Source organism: Ictidomys tridecemlineatus, unplaced genomic scaffold (genome assembly GCF_052094955.1).
Source record: "Ictidomys tridecemlineatus isolate mIctTri1 unplaced genomic scaffold, mIctTri1.hap1 Scaffold_1051, whole genome shotgun sequence".
Lineage (NCBI taxonomy): Eukaryota > Metazoa > Chordata > Mammalia > Rodentia > Sciuridae > Ictidomys > Ictidomys tridecemlineatus.
The window spans coordinates 89695-106567 of NW_027521006.1; positions in this window are offsets into that span (position 1 = coordinate 89695).

Below are 16873 nucleotides of genomic sequence, written 5' to 3' on the forward strand. Positions count from 1 at the left end.
TGCATAATAGTTCATCACTTTTAAAAGTTTTAAGTTTTTTTCCAGAGCAATACATAAGCACACAATATGATCCAATAAAAACTTAAGAATTTAAACAATTGCTTAGAAAATATGTCTTGAAAATATGTATATACAACATGCGTATGTTGTATATACATACAAAATATGTATATACAACATACACAGAAATTCTATTCAGAATGGCCAAAGAGATTCAGTGTTCCCTTTATTCCCAACATAAGTTTGCACATTGAAGCTGAAATTGAACCCATTATCCCATGCCTGAATCTAAAAACATGCCACTATGTCTTGAATGTTTGCATTCCACATGTGTTTAAAATTTCTTGTGTTAGAAACTCAATCTCCAAAATCCCAGAATCCAGAAAGCCCACCAATCTCTCATGCCCCCCTAGCCATCCACAGTTTGTAACAGCCAAGGTGTCCCTTTTAATCTCAGCAGGAAGGGTGTCTCAGGAAGGCACAGAAAAGGATGATCCACCTGGTCATGGTATTTCACTTGTGTCCACTGGGCCCAGCCAGCCTTTTAAGGCAGTGAGGGTAGAATAAGCTGGGGGCTATAACCCTCTTCTCAAACCCAGTGAATTACAATTTAATCAAAATCCACCATTGTCAACCCTTCCTGGGCCTTCCTCAGTCAGGCTTCCCTCTCAGTACTCAAAGGAGATGCCTCATGGACACAAGCATTTCAGAATGCAGCCCATACCCCATTTAGAAGGCTAATGGGGTGCAGGAATGTGATATTGTGCACAGGTGGTGGGAAAGGAAACACTTCCCTCTCTAGGTAAGACTTTACTGCACAGAGGACACAGGGAGCTAAATTCTGACCTGTGGCTGCTGCTCAATTTCTGAACAGTTCTCAAATGCTCCCTCTAACACAAGGAGCTGCTAAACACACTATTGAAGGGTGGCAGTGTTTTTGTCTCCACAGAAACCTTAAGAAATTTCTGGGGACCTCTGTTTTTTACTTAAAATTAAGCTCTATAACTTTTGTTGAAAAACTGACAATCTTTACCTGATCCTCATGGGGGGGGGCTGACCTGGATCCCCATACATATTTCTGACAAGATGCCACTGAAAGTTCAAGTAGCCTCCTACCTTCCAAGAAGGCATCACAGGAGGCCCAGCTTTAGGTCAATGTGCCCAGAAAGCCAACAAAGCATTACATGCAGAGGCACCTCTCCCAAGGTCTGTCTTCCTCATGGCACCTCCTGGCCCTGTGCAGGCCATACTCTGGACTCTGGAGGGGACAATGCCCTGCAACAACCCCACTCCAGCTCTCAGTCCACTAACATCCAGCTGTGAGTTGTCTCTGATCTTTGTTAATCTCATATATTCATATCAACAACACTAGCTGAGCCTTCCTCAGCCTTGAGCTCTAAATCATGAAGGAAGAGGGAAACATGTGGTGCTCATAGGAAGGCCTCATCTTGCTGAAGAGCAGGAGCTGGCTCAGCTCTATGGCAGACAATGGGGCCTGAGGTGGCAGATTGTGCTGGCAGCTGCTCTGGGGCCCTGGCAGAAGAACAGTGTTGAGATGGGCCCTGCCTCAGGGGTGCTATGTGACAAGATATTGAAGTCCTCCTTTTTACACATCAGGATGGGCTCTGTCTCCCTAACAAGATCATCCCACCAATGTGTTTCCACATTAGGAGTCATCCTAGGTGCTCAATGTGAATCCTGAATACTCTCTTCTGTCAGTGCTCAACCCTGTAAAGGGTGTCTGTTAAGAGGGAAATGTGACACATCCTTGTGGGAGGCCAACCTTACGGGTGACTGAGTTACACTCCCCAGCTGGGTGCTGAGGCCCTCAGTCACAGAAATGGGTGTGTCTTCCTACAGCCCCATGGGTGAAGCTATGTTCACCTGTTCCTTTATAATATAACCCCTTGCCCTGTTTAGGATAGAATCTTCCATGGAAGTGCCTTGTGTGTGTCCCCTCCTCTTACTGTGCCCTTGGGTGTGGCCTACCTAGGTGTCAGTAAACCTGCTGACAGTGAACATCATGAAGATAGACTCAGCCCCCTGAAACCTGACCCCTTGCCTCATTTGAATAGCTTCTCCTCAATAAAAGGGGTCAGCTCTCTCTCTTTCTGCAGACCCTTAAGGTCAGAGGAGCCGTCACAGCGACCCCAAAGAAAAAGGTATTTGTGTCTCTTGTGTGGTTATTTCGTGCAACCCAGTTAGCCCAGTTTAACTAGAGTGACCCCTGAGCCTTTTAGTCATGAGAACAGAAACCCAGCACATCCTGAATAGAGTTGCTCCAAAAGTCACAGGGCAAGAGAAAATAGGGTATCAGCGCAAGTTTATGGAGATGGATCCAGTGCACGCATGTGAAGGAGGAGATGGTGAAGGATGGGCCTGAGTTATGGACAAAGTTAAGGATCAGGAGGAGGGAGAGCAGAGAATGGGCAAACATTGTCACCCAGGACAACAGTTATTCCTAAACATGACAACACATGCCTCCATGTTGGCGGTCAGTTGTGCACCAGGGAAAGTGAAGGTGTTTGCAGAGCACACATGCACAGGAATGTTCACAGCAGCCTATTTTGTAATGCTCTGTTATGGGTCAGGCTATTTGGGCAATGATCAACAGACTCCATTTTATCCTGAGACTTCATATCCTGTAAGAAATACTTCTCCTATGGGAAAGACCTGTCTCTGTACTCATTATTTACCTAGCATAGCATACTTTTCAACACAAAATGTCAATTCTTATACAAAGTAAAACTGTTCTCTTTCTCATTTTTCTTGGGCAATGTACCCTGACAGAGATTGTCTAGTAACCATTAGTAGTAACCCTTAGTAATTATTCTCTAACTTGTACTCAACTGGGGTCATTTTGACACACTTCCCTTTTGCTTGCTTGCTGCTATGGCAACATGGAACATCCATTGCATTGTTTCATTAACTGTTCAATTCAGCTTCTGTACCCTGCTTGCTTGCAGCTACATCCACCTGGATATGGCTTTTGCCTTTAAATACCCTAAAATGTTGAAGTTCAAGGCTGTTTTCAGCAGAGACAACTTGGTCCTGTAGGAAGCAGTACCAGCCAGTCAGAATAAAGACTCTTCAATTTGGACAAAACTGGGACTTGGTGTGTTTTCTGAGTGACCTGCCCCACAACATAACCACCAACATGCAAAAAAATGTCATCCACAGAAGAACAGGAAAGCAACTGTCAGCCACCCACAGGGACACATGTGGCTCTGAGGCATCTGTCCTACCCTGGCAACAGCAAGTTCATCTGTGTTCTAAAAATTGTATCATTTCAGCAAGCAGAGGATGTGATGCGGGGGTTACTACTGTTGAGAGCCACAGCTGAAGGGGCCCCAGCAAACTTCCAGCTGCCAGCTGATGATTGGCTCACAGTGGCCCCAGCAAACTTCTAGCTGCCAACTGATTGGCTCCTCTGTGGTGCTGCTCATTGGGCTGTTTCCCCGCCCTTTCAGACCACGGAGCTGCTCATTGGGGGACTTTTTTTGGCTCTGCCCATGCACCCAGCCAATCAGCCTCAAGAGCAGGAGGAGTGGGGGAGGTTGAGAGGCTGCAAAGCACACTCTAATCTCGTAATAGATTGCTTCTTAATTGTTCTCACAGCATTTGGGAGTTATTTCAAATTTGCTATTATTCTCTTTTGACAGCTCCAATCCATGAGAAAAGGATAAATTTATTAATTGTTACAGTGGTTATCAAAAGGTGCTTCCTTGGCAGGCGGCATTAGTGTCACCTGACAACTTGTGAAAAATGCCAATTCTTCACCTTAAACTAACTGACACAGAAATTCTGGAGGTGGAGCTTGGCAATCAGTGTTTGAACAAGCTCTCCTGGTGATTCTGACATCAGACTGCAGCATACTACCCTTTCCTCATATTCCCTAATTCTACCCTCACCGAGCACCTGCCGTGGGTCCCCAGATCTTTAGCTCTATCCCAGGGACCTAGTCCTGGTGGCCACTAATGGAGATAGGACAAGTGTGGTGGAGGTGATCCTCTCTCCACTGGAGAACCTCAGACCATCCCATCACATTTCTCCATCCCACCCCCTCTCTCTGCAACTCATAACCTGTATTCCCAGTCTGGAGGCCTTACTCTCTCCACAGAGGACCCCAGACCCTTCCACCACAATGTCTACCTTGTCTCTGTGGTCTCCTACTTGTTTTCCCATCTTTGAACTTGGTCTATCTCTCCAAAGGGGACCCCAGATGACACCTTCACACTTTCAACCCCATCTCTGCCGTTCCCCAGAGACCTTAGTCATCTCTGCTGCATCTTCAATAGTACATAGCTTTGATGTCATCAAGAGCAGTTTCTTACCTAGGCTGTTAAAGACCCTCCCCAGCCTGTTCTTTTATTAGAAGGCAAAACTGCTATTTTTGAAAGATGTAGGCAGAAACTATTAGAGTTTTCAGAAATCCTTGAGGAAGGCTTTATCTGCATATTCTGAGATGGCAAGTCTATAAATCAGGCAGTATCCAACCTCATGTCCTGCAGAAATATTTATCTAGGCTGAAGGCTCTTGGGGCCTACCTCTGGGGACCAAAAATCAGGAGTCTATGGTGGAAGCATTGTCACCAGGAAGCTGCCCACCTCTGCCAGCTCATCACTTGGGCCTGGACCCTTCTCCAGGAATACTCTGGTGATGGCTGCTGCATGGGTGGGTAAATCCTGTAAGGAAAGAAATTCCACAACCCACTGGAGGGAGGAGGGAGCATAGTCCACATGCAGTATGACACAACCTGAAGTAGGGAGGCAACATGGCATCCAGCCCAGCTATCCCAGGCCACCTGAGCCAAGTTCATCACTGCTGTGTCCCAGCCTCCCTCTCTAAATCCTGGTCTCCAACTAAGGAAGGAGGGGAACTGAGCAGGAGAGATGGCCCAACTGCCTGAGGGGATGACAGCACCTGGCAGCCAGTGGTCTTGAAATTGTGTTTGTCCTAGGAGATCTCTGCGGGAAATGCTATATGCCTGGGGATTGTGGTTCTGTAGATTATGATTTGGGGTCCTCTGGCATTAGTGGTTGTGGTTGAATGGGACAGGTTTTGTTGGTCCTAATGGCTAAGCAATGGGTGAGTTTTAGGACAATGAACAGATCTGAGGGCAACAGCAGACATCCTTGTTTTGATTCTGCAGAAAAGAGGCTTTATCTCATTTACCCAAATCTCCAGTGAGAAAGAGGGTCATTGATCAGTTGTTCCCTGTGTGGAGATTGGCTGAGGTGCATCACCCCTACTTACCACATGGTAAGAGCCTCCAGGACCCTACTTCTCATCAGGTCAGGGACCTCCCTTCTGTCACCCTGGCTCTTGACCACTTGAACCGAGCTTGCCTGTGGTTCACCCTGACCCTGATTATAAGCACTTCACTCTCTTTGCACCTCAATGTCACCCTCAATCTCTCCTAGAAGCACAGTGGGCAACCTGCCCCCAGGTTCTCTCAGTCATTTTTCACCCTTTACTCTCCTTATACCCCAAATGCTAGGGAGCACACAATGCTCCAAGGATTCTCCACAATAAGCAGGCACATCATAGATTACCTTACCCACAATCTGAAGTGGCAGATACTTCCAGGATCCCATGTAGAAATCAGCAACGGGCAAATATTAACCCAACCCCTAGCCCTTGCCCTAATCCTAGCCCTAACCCTAACTGCTCAGAATTCTCAGGGTACCAGGGCAAGCATGAGGCATTCATCTTTATGTGACTACTAGCAGAAGTATGTGAGCAAAACTCAGAATTATATCAACCATGATGCCAAGGGGCAGAAGTTGTCAGAGCCCTCCTTTTATAATGAGTGGGCTAAATACAGGAATACATTACCCACAATTCTAATTGGGAGAAACCACCAGGATCCCTAGAAGATAATCAGCAAAATGCTAAACATTGTATTTAATCCTAGAGGTTTGGGAGGCTGAGATTGAAGGATTACAAGTTCAAAGCTGGCCTTAGCAATTTAGTGAGGCCCTAAGCAACTTAACAAGACCCTGTCTCAAAAAATAAAAAGTTTGGAGTTGTGGCTCAGTGCTTAAGCACCCCTGGGTTCAATCCCTAGTACCAAACAAACCCTAAACTTACCATAGCCCTAATACTGGCCCTAACAATACTCAGAATCCTCAGGGCACCAGGGTATATGGCTTTCAGTTTCCATGGGATTCCTGACAGAGGTGAGAGGGCAAATCTCACAATAACACTACCCATAATTATTGCATTTCTCATGACTAAAACACTTAGGGTCATTCCATGTAAACTGAACTGGGTTGCATGAATTAATCACACAAGAGACAGAGAAACCTTTTTCTTTGGGTTCTGTGAAGGCTCCTCTGACCTTAGGGGTTCATGGAAAGAGAAAGAGAACATGTGCTGAACCCTTTAATTGGGGAGAAGCCATTCAAATGATGTAAGTGGTCAGGTTTCAGGGGGTTGAGTGTGGCTTCATGATGTCTGCTGTCAGCAGGTTGACTGACATCTAGAAAGGCCATGCTCAAAAGCATGGCCTTTTTTTAGGGAGTTTCCATGGAACATTCTATCCCAAACAGGGCAAAGGGGTAATGTTACAAAAGAATAGGTGAGTGTAGCTCAACCTCAGGGGTATGCCTACTCAGAAGACTGGCCTTGCTATCTGAATGGGGGAAAAGACCAAGTCATGAGTCATGGCACTACTGAAGCCAGATTTAAAGTTAGGTAGTCAGTGTAGTTAGGTAAATCGGGTCTAATATCGAGTGAAATCTAAAATGGAGGCCATGCTGGGAATGACTCAGGGAAAATACAGGACAATTCATAGAATGTTAATGAAGTCCCAAAAGGTCCTAGGCCAAAGTCCACCTCAAGAAGTATTAACCAACAGCCCCAACAGATTTGGAGATAGCCCATCCCAGAGAAGTGATAATCCCATCTCAAAAGGTGATAATTAGGTCCACCTGTGTCCCACCCCTCGGGCCCTCCAACCTACATTCCATCACCAAACCTATAAAAAGGGAAATACATTTGCCCGCCAACTGGATTCCACCTCTTGGGTCCCCTTCTTCCTCCGGGAGAAGTCTTTTCTGCTGTCCTTTAATAAACTTCTAATCTCTACTCTGACTTGCCTGGGCGTGCTTCTTTGGTGTTATTCTTCAACATCGGGGAAGCAAGGACTCGTCACTGGTCAACAGCGGTAACACTACCACACCAAATACAGTGATCTTTCAGATCCTTGTGGTGCATCAGGACTGGAAGACATGGTAGCTCAATGTGGCTCCCCACATATTCCCCCTTTCTTAATATTTAAATACCATTGGGGAATTATATCTTTTAGTCACTGGATTCTTGGTCTGAGGTCATCATGATCTACTATTGAAACACAAAAGGAATTAGTAGAAAACATATCTCAATGACACACCATGTGGAATGTTTCAACATATTTAGGATTAAAGTCATTTAATTAACTTTGGAAGATCCATTTTATTATTACTATTTTGCCAATGCTTATCAGAAGATTCTTAATCTTTTCCCAATTTTATTGGGAAGCATTCTGTTTGGCCATAGTAACATAGACATTTTTATTTGTCATGACATTTAGGCCTTTCCACAAACCATAGAGCAGAGAGCTCGTTCACAATATTTATTACAGTGGCTTTTTAGAGAATTTTAACTTAGTTCCAATCCTTCCATCAGCACTTATCTGACTATAAAGAATCTTGGAAGTAATTTAAGTCAAATATTAAGAAAATCAATATAAGTTTTAAGATATAACCACAAAAATTATTGTAGAAGCAAGGAATAATATTTAAAGTATCACTTCAAGGATCATGAAATAAAGAGCTTGCCTAGGTCTGGTTAATTGGCATGCACCTGTTTTAAAGCCTGAACATTAACTTCAGCATATAATAGATCTGAAATATTAGCTAGAAATAACTAGAGATAACAATAATATAAGTTGTATTTTTCATTCTTACTCTTAATTCTCACATTTAAGGAGTTTATTAGGTCTGTCAGTAATATAAATATTCTGAAGGTTGGAGTCAAACATCAAAACATCTTTTTGGATGCCATCTCACTGGGAGTTTAAAGTTTCTAGGAGTTAAGGCATCCTCACGTAATAGTTCTTGTCCATTCTAGGAGACCAGCCTAAAATACATACTTTATTTCTAGATATCTTGTGTTGTACTGACAAGACATGCACAATCCATCCACTTAGAAAAGGTATCAACTTCTATTGTAGAAATATTAGGGTAATAATACATTGGTGGATATTCTATGTAAATAACTGTCTTGAATAGGAAAAAATCTATTTTATTAATTTTTTTGACAATCATCTAGATAAGTAAATATAGTCTTAATCTTAGGGACCAGCATGTTTGGCTGGTTTAGGTTTCTTATATGCTGTCTTTTTCTCAAATGATACTTCCAGACATCCTGTTTACCATAGGATCAACATATAGGTATAATTGACCACTACAGTCAGTGAAGACAGAATTAGACAGGCAGTCAGTATAGACAGGTACATTGACTCAGGTCAGGTCAAGGAGGCCAATTTTGAGTGAGTAGGGGAAGTTAGACACTGTCCTCTGAGGGATTTTATCAAGAACCTGCCTCTGCTCCAACCTGTTGCCAAGGTAACCTGTCACAGGAATTTGCCCTCCCTGCAGGGAGCTATAAGGTTGTTAATATGTCCAGGACTATTCTACACTGCTCTTCCCTCTTCAGCCCACCTATTTCCCACCTTTTGAGTTACCCACTGAGCATTCTTAGGCCTAGTCACTAGAAAGGAAGGAGAAAGGGGGGAAAAGCAGGAGAACAAAGAAAGCCTACGTCATATAAAAAGGGCAGAACACCTTGCTTCTTGGGATACCAGCTATGACTCCCTTCTCCCTCATGGGAGAAGTCTATGTTACCCCCTTTTAAATAAACCCTGGTTCATATGCTTACCTCAGCATGCTTCTCTAATGTTCAATCTTCATGGGGAAGCAGGACTTGTCACTCAATAACCAGTGGTATCATTAGTACTGTTAATCTAGTTTCATTGGTGGACTTTCCAGTCCACACTGCAATGTACATTAAAAATGGACCTGAGAAATGGGTCCATAGAAGTCTCTTCATAATTTTTACTGACCTGACAAGCTCATGAATCTACATGGCTATAAACTCTGCAGCTGAAAATTTAACTTCCTGTGCCAGGTTTCTCAGTCATTATCATGATGACAGGTTTAAACTTTACCTTTTGAAATCTGATTAATTTACTGAATCATGTTCAGTAACAATAAGACTCTCAGTATCACAATTTAAGAAAATTTTAAAATATTTGTAAGATGTAGTGTATGCCTGTGGAGTCCTGTTTTCCCCCTTTTCTTTATTTAATAAAATTGATTAAAGGTCTGGTGTAGATTCTAATATATTAATATACGAATCTGGATCTCTTGGAAATCTCCCTGAATTTATTTTGGTCTATATTAAGTTTGAGAGGTTTCCTTTGATTATAGTTTCTGGTAGGTAAATTTTTAAGGCTAGATATGAAAATGAGATACCTTTTATTGATTATTGTAATTTCCCTATATAGATAGTTAATTTATTCTAACAATTTCGAAACAACCATCAACCTCTTTCTGAGACAAAGTCTTAAAATATCTCTATGTTTCAGAATATTATCCTTTAATTAGGTGTCTCTTAACTGTCTTTTAGAAAATATGATTGAGGTTACTTCCCAGTGTAGAGAGTGATATATAAATCTTATCATTATTGTTTTTACAGATAATAGGTCCAGTCAGAGAACTTATAAAGTACCAATGAATTTTCAACAAGATTTGTAACCATTATTGTTCAAAACTAACATACAACTTTAATTTGGAAAACCTCAGACCTAATAAAATGTTCTCTCAAATCTCATAATTATCCAAGAAACAAAGTAACATGTAAGAATCAGCAGTGTATTTGAATCAATCAAATTTAGTAACCAAAGAGAATTGTCAAAATTGGGATCTAACTCAGCAGTTTAATATATTTAGTGTTTAATTAAGGATATGAATTTATTGAAAAAATTAACCCTTGCCTTAAACAGTAGAAATCATTAAGTAATAAAGACATTCTTTAAAGAAAATAAACTTAACATTTTAATATGTCTTCATCATGTCTAAATATGGACAAAATATTAGCTCATATCAGCATAGTAAAATTAGGAAAATAGCCTGAAATATTCTTAAATTAATCAGTTAAAATTCTTATAGTCAGTCCAGTACATATAAGTCTTTTTCTTAATTGTTTTAACTTTCTATATCATCTGTCTAGATAATGATATAAAAAATCTTTCTATTTAGAAAAATATCTTTATCATTAAAATCTAGAATAGAAAGACCTTGTTTTACCCAAAGATGATTTTTTTTTTCTTCTGATGACCTCCAATGTGTGCTTCCTCTCTCTGGTAAATCATCTTCTTTTCCTTTTAAAAGTTTTCCTGGTTATACTTTGGAACAATTTCTGAAAACAAAACAAGTTATTGTATCTTGATAAGAAGAAATATCTTAATGAAAATATAGTTAAAGTACTTGCATATTTCTGTAGACAGAATTATATCTGTTTATCATCTTATACAATTTGTATAATAATGAGATTACTTGATTGTTGTTTGACCTCTTGAAAGCAAATATATACTCAAATACACTTATCTCAAATATCTGCAACTAAAAGGCAGAGCATCAGATTCATGCATGTATAAGAAATGTATAAATTATGGGTTTCCTATTGAAGAAAACCAATTAGATAAACATATATTAACTAAACAATTAGACATATATGCTAATTATTTTATAAGTTAAATAAACTATAGTTTATTTAAATACCTAGAAGAATATATATTAAGAATAGGGGCATAACTTATAATTGTATTAACTTTATGTAACCACATGATTCTTAAGATATTTGGATCCATTCAATTTACTTTTAATTAGGAGTGCACTTTTAAATGTGACATCACATGATGTTGCTGAAATAAGATCTTTGTGTTTGCATTTATTCATTTCCTGCAATTATATAGTCAGGAATGAGAATAAGGATTTCTTGATTATCATAGGAACATTGCCAGCTTTTGTTCCTGTTACAAGCAAGTGCATCCTTCAAAATTAAAAGCAAAATATAAAAAAGTACATGTATTTTTTATAATTGTTATATTACCTCTGCAATTTTTCTTAATAATACAGCTATACAGAAAAAATTAGGTTATTTAGCTTTGAAAATAAATTAGGCTCAGGGCTGCAACTTAGAAACCTGGGGAATTAGATTTTGCCTGAAAAAAATATATTTTGTTAGCATATACAGGTGGGCATTCTTAAAAATGCAGACTCTGTGTACTTTCAGTAGCACATCTGTGTGAAACAGGAAGTACAGGTTAGTGGCTGGAAGGCGAGACCAGAAGTTCTGAGTGATAGTGGAAGGACCAATGAGAAAATGCAGGAGGTGAAACCAGGAAGACCATTCCTCCAGCCAGGAGTCATGGTGATGGAAACAGCATGGAGCTGGCTGCCCATTGTCAGGGCAAATGCTCCTGGAGCTTCTAGCCAGTTGCATTTCATTTGATTTGTTTGTATCCTCCCCCCCCCCCCCCCCCCCCGTGGGCAGTGGCTTGCCTTGTCTCTGTGACCTATGCTTGTAGCTTGTGTTCTCCTGTCTTTTGTACTTTTTCTTGCAGCATGTGGGACTTTAAAATTGAGTTTTAACAGCAGGTGCCAGTGTCACTACCAGATCTTAAGGCAGTCTGTGTTTGGCACGTAGGTTAGATTGTTTAAGGGTTAAAACACTGCTGGCTGTGGGTTTAGTTACAGACCCCATAGGGAACTGCAGCTAAAGTCTTTTGTCCACAGCAGCTGAGTTACAGCCATTCTGATCCATAGGACAAGAATGTAGCAAAGAAGTTCAGTATAAACCTTCTGGGTATTCACAAAAAACAAAGAAAAATAAAATTCACTTCTCCAAGGTAAAGAATTCTTGTATCAAGTCTCATCACAAAAAAAAATTTTCCCTTTTTCTCACTCTTCAAGTGCAGACTTCTACTACATAAACCCCAAAACCCTTTTCCTAATATTTCAAAATATAAAGATTCACAAAAACAATCCAAAACAGTCAACAGAAGTACTTTTCTCTGGAGAGGACTGAACTTTACAACATATCTCATTAATCATCTTAATAATTTTTTGTAACATTTATTTAGGGTCTCTAGAATTGCAAAAATAATTTTTTTATATATCTAAAGACAAAATATTCCCAAACATTAAAAAAGGTTAACATCACAGATTTTTATTCTGTCTAATTCACTTACTTTCTACAATTCAGCCCACAATACTCTCAAATCCTAAGTGTGCTTAACTTCCGGAGAGAAATTCCAATCCCACTAAATTTCTAAAATTAACCTTGGAGTCCCTGCACAGGCCACCAATTGTTGCATTTCTCATGAATAAAACACTTAGGGTCACTCCAGGTGAACTGAACTAGGCTGCATGAAATAATCACACAGAGAGAGAGATACCTTTTTCTTTGGGGCCTGTGAAGACTCCTCTGACCTTAAGTTATAGGTCACTGTATAGATATTATATTGACATTAAAGCCCACAGGTCAACTATTATATCACTATTAGAGGTCACTATAAATATTAATATAAAGACCACAAGGAAGCTATTATATGAGTTTAAGTTGTTATTGAATAAATTTTACATTCATAATAAAGGCCACATTGCAGCTATTACATCACTTTTAGATGCTATTTTATGGATGCCTATTAGTATTAAAGGCCACAGGAAAACCACTAGGTCAGTTTTACATGCTACTAATTATGTTTACTATAATAGTATTAAAGGAGACAGGGCATTTATTATATTTATTTTAGATACTATAATGCAGATATTAATAGTAAAAGTGTCACATCACCTATTATTTAATTTTTGATGGTATTGTATGGATAACAAAAGTATTAAAGACATCAGGCTGATATTATATTAGTTTTTGATGGTATAGTAAGGATATCATATTAGTATTTTAGGCCATCAGGCAACTACTATATTATATGTTATAGTATATCTTATTAGTATTAGAGATCATAAGATAGATATTACATTAGTGTAATGTAAATATTATACCAATAATAAAAGCCATGGGAAGCCTATTATATTAGTTTTACATGCTGTAGTGAGAATTTAATATTAAATCCACAGGGGTTAACATATTTTCAATGATATTATACAGATAATATGTCAGTATTAAAGGTCACCATGCAGCAATAACATCAGTTTTATAAGCCAGTGTATGGGTAAAATATCAAAGGCCTCAGGGAAGCTATTGTATCAGGGTTGTTGTTTAGATATTATATATCCCCCAAAAGCTTGTATGTGAGACAATGCAGGAAAGTTTAGAGATGAAATGATTGGGCTATGAGAACTTTAACCTAATCAGTACATTAATCCCTGATACAGAATAACTGGGCTATAACTAGGCAATGGAGTGTGGTGGGTGAAGTGGGTTCCTGGAAGGTGCCTTTGGGGTATATATTTTGTCCTAGTTGAGCAGAGTTCTCCTTCTCCCTCCTTCCATATGTGTGTGTGTGTGTGTGTGTGTGTGTGTGTGTGTTGTGTCCGTCCCTTCCTCTGCCTCTGCCTCTGCCTCTCTCCTTCTTGCTGCAATGTCCTGAATCATTTCCCTCCACCAGACCTTCAAACACTTCTGCCATAATGTTCTGCCTCATCGCAGGTCCTGAGGAAGAAACCAGATATCTGTGGACTGAGGACTCTAAAACTATTAGCCCCAAAATAAACTTTTCTCCTTAAAATTGTTCTTGTCATGTCTTTTGGTCACAAATAAAAAACCAGACTAAAACATAAATTGGTAGCAAAAGTGGGATCATCGAGCCAACTGAGGGCTCCTTAGAAAAATTGTACCACCAGTGACACCATCAGCAAAGATACTCCAGCACTACCACAATTCGCTGCACCAACAGATAGTTCACAATGCATACAAGTGATACATAGTCCAGGCAAGTTCTGCAAGCAGTTCAAAGCAGAGGAATCTGTCAATATGTCCATTTCCTCCCAAAGTAAATCGACTCCTTGATTGAGCATTACTTTTTAAGTTATTATTCATTGATGCATCAGTTTATACAGTTTGTTGTGATAATTATCGAAGAAGCTGTAGTTTGGTTTTATCTTTGTCTTCACCAGCACTGGGATGAAGATAGGAATTCTGGCAATGATGCTAAGAAAAAAATTATGTAACATTCCAACAGGCACTAAGAAAACAATTTTTTGAGCAATTTACATTATCCTGAACAGAATTATTAAATATAATGAGAAGGAAGGGTGAAAGTAAACAAACAGATCTGTTAACCTCCTTATTTTTTCGCATATTAAAACAATTTCAACAGCTGTTTACCCAATCTAAATTAAACCATTAAAATCACATGAATAAAAAAATTCAGATCCATTTATTCATGAGCGCTCCTCATATAAGATATATGGACATACACACATACAGACATACAACACAAAACAGAAGTGTGTGCACATAACATACAACACATAAGACAATAGTAAAGGCCTTGTAGCTTTACCAGGTGAAATCTCCATTGCAATGTTTAAAAACTCCACAGTCAAAAAATAAAACTGATCAGAAAAACATTAACCTAGGTCTGTATGAGCTCAAAAATAAAATAGAACTTTATGATATGGGAAAAGGCAATAATAAAATAAATATTGAAAAAAGCATCCTGGTTAATCACTGTCGCAGATGTAAGAAGAGCCAAACTGGAGCTCTGGATATCAGCTGTTATGGATTTGAGTCAAATCACCTTTTTTTGTTTTCATTTTTGTTTTGGTCCATAGAATTCACTTTGGTTAGTTCCTCTGGAATCCAAATCGGCTGTTGTTCTCCCTGTAGAAACACACAAACAGAACCCCAACTCCAGACAATCACTGGGTCAGGACCTTAGTTAATGTCTCTGGAATCCAAATCAGCTGCTGTTCTCCCTGTGGAAATACACAAACAGACCCCCGATTCCAGACAATCACTGGGTCAGGACCTTTCCATTGTCCTGTTAGAATATCCTTCCAAAGTACCTTAGGCTTATGTACATTTTTTGGACACATGCCTTTCCACAGCACTAAGCCCTGATGAATCCAAATTTTAAAAGGTTAGAGTAAAAAGGGTTATTTTAAGTTTATCTTTGGGGGATATATACCCCTTTCCAATTCCCTCTTTTTGCTTTAATAAGTACATTTTAATAGTTTGATGAGCTCTTTCAACTATGCCTTGTCCCTGAGGATTGTATGGGATTCCTGTTATATGAGTAATACCAAATGATGAGCAAAATTGTTTAAAAGAGGTAGAAGTATAACCAGGACCATTATCTGTTTTTAACTGTTTTGGAACGCCCACAGTGGCAAAATTTTGTAAGCAATGAGCTATAACATCTTTAGTTTTTTCTCCAGCATGAAGGGAGCACATCAAAAATCTGGAAGAAGTATCAACTGTAACATGCAAATATTTTAATTTTCCAAATTCTGGCAAGTGTGTGATGTCCATCTGCCAAATATGGTTAGGTATCAGTCCTCTAGGATTGACTCCAAGATTAACTTGTGGTAAAAAGGTCATACAATTTTGACATTGTTTTATTATTTGTCTAGCTTGTTCCTTAGTTATTTTAAAACACTTTTGTAAAGTATTAGCATTGACATGGAACCTTTTATGAAAATGTGTAGCTTCTTCTAGTGTAGAGAAAATATGTATGTCATGTATAGTTTTGTCTGCTAAATCATTGCCCAAACTAAGGGCTCCAGGCAATCCTGTATGTGCTCTGATATGTCCTATAAAGAATGAATCTTTTATGTCCCAGATTAGACTTTGTATAGCAGAAAACAAAGAGGAAACAGTAGAGGAAGGGGAAATCCTACCAGCATCTTCAAGGGATACTATAGCATTAACTATATACTGACTATCAGAAAATAAATTAAATACAGAATCTTTAAACATCACAAAAGCTTGTAAACCTGCAGTAAGCTCTACCTTTTAAGATGATTGTTTGGGTACAAAAATGTAAAAGTTTGATCAGGGGTAACTACTGCTGCTGTACCATTATTTGACCCATCAGTGAATATATCTGGAGCATTCATGATAGGGGTTTTTCTTGTCATTTTTGGAAAAACTACAGGATGCTTAGACCAAAAAGACAACAAAGGATTAGATGGTAAGTGATTATCAAATGAAAAATTAGATTTACACATGATTATTGCCCAAGTATTTAACTCATTAGCTAACTCATCAATTTGATCCATAGTATATGGAGTAATAATTTTATTGGGAGAAATTCCAAACACTCCCTTTGCTGCTTTTATTCCTTTGAGTATTAATTGTCCTACAGCCTCAGGATACCTAGTAAGAATAGTGTTAGGAGAATAAGATAAATGTGTCCACAATAATGGACTTTCTTGCCAAAATACTCCTGTAGGAATATTTTTTGTTGGTATTACAATAAATAATAAAGGCAAACTTATATCAATTCTATCCAAATGCATATTTTCCATATATGTTTCAATAATTTTTAATGCCTTTCTTGCTTCAGGAGTTAACATGTGGGGTGAATTTGGATCCGATGGACCTTTTAGGATATCAAATAAAGGTCCCAACTCTCCTGTTGCTATGCCTAGATAAGGCCTTATCCAATTTATGTCTCCTAATAACTTTTGAAAGTCGTTAAGTGATTTGAGTTGATCTACTCGTATTTGAATTTTTGGTGGATGGACCATGGTTGAGGATAATAGAACTCCTAAATAATTAATTGGAAAATTTAATTGTACTTTATCTATTGCTATCTCTAGATTATAATTTTTTAATAAATTTGTAAGTGTGG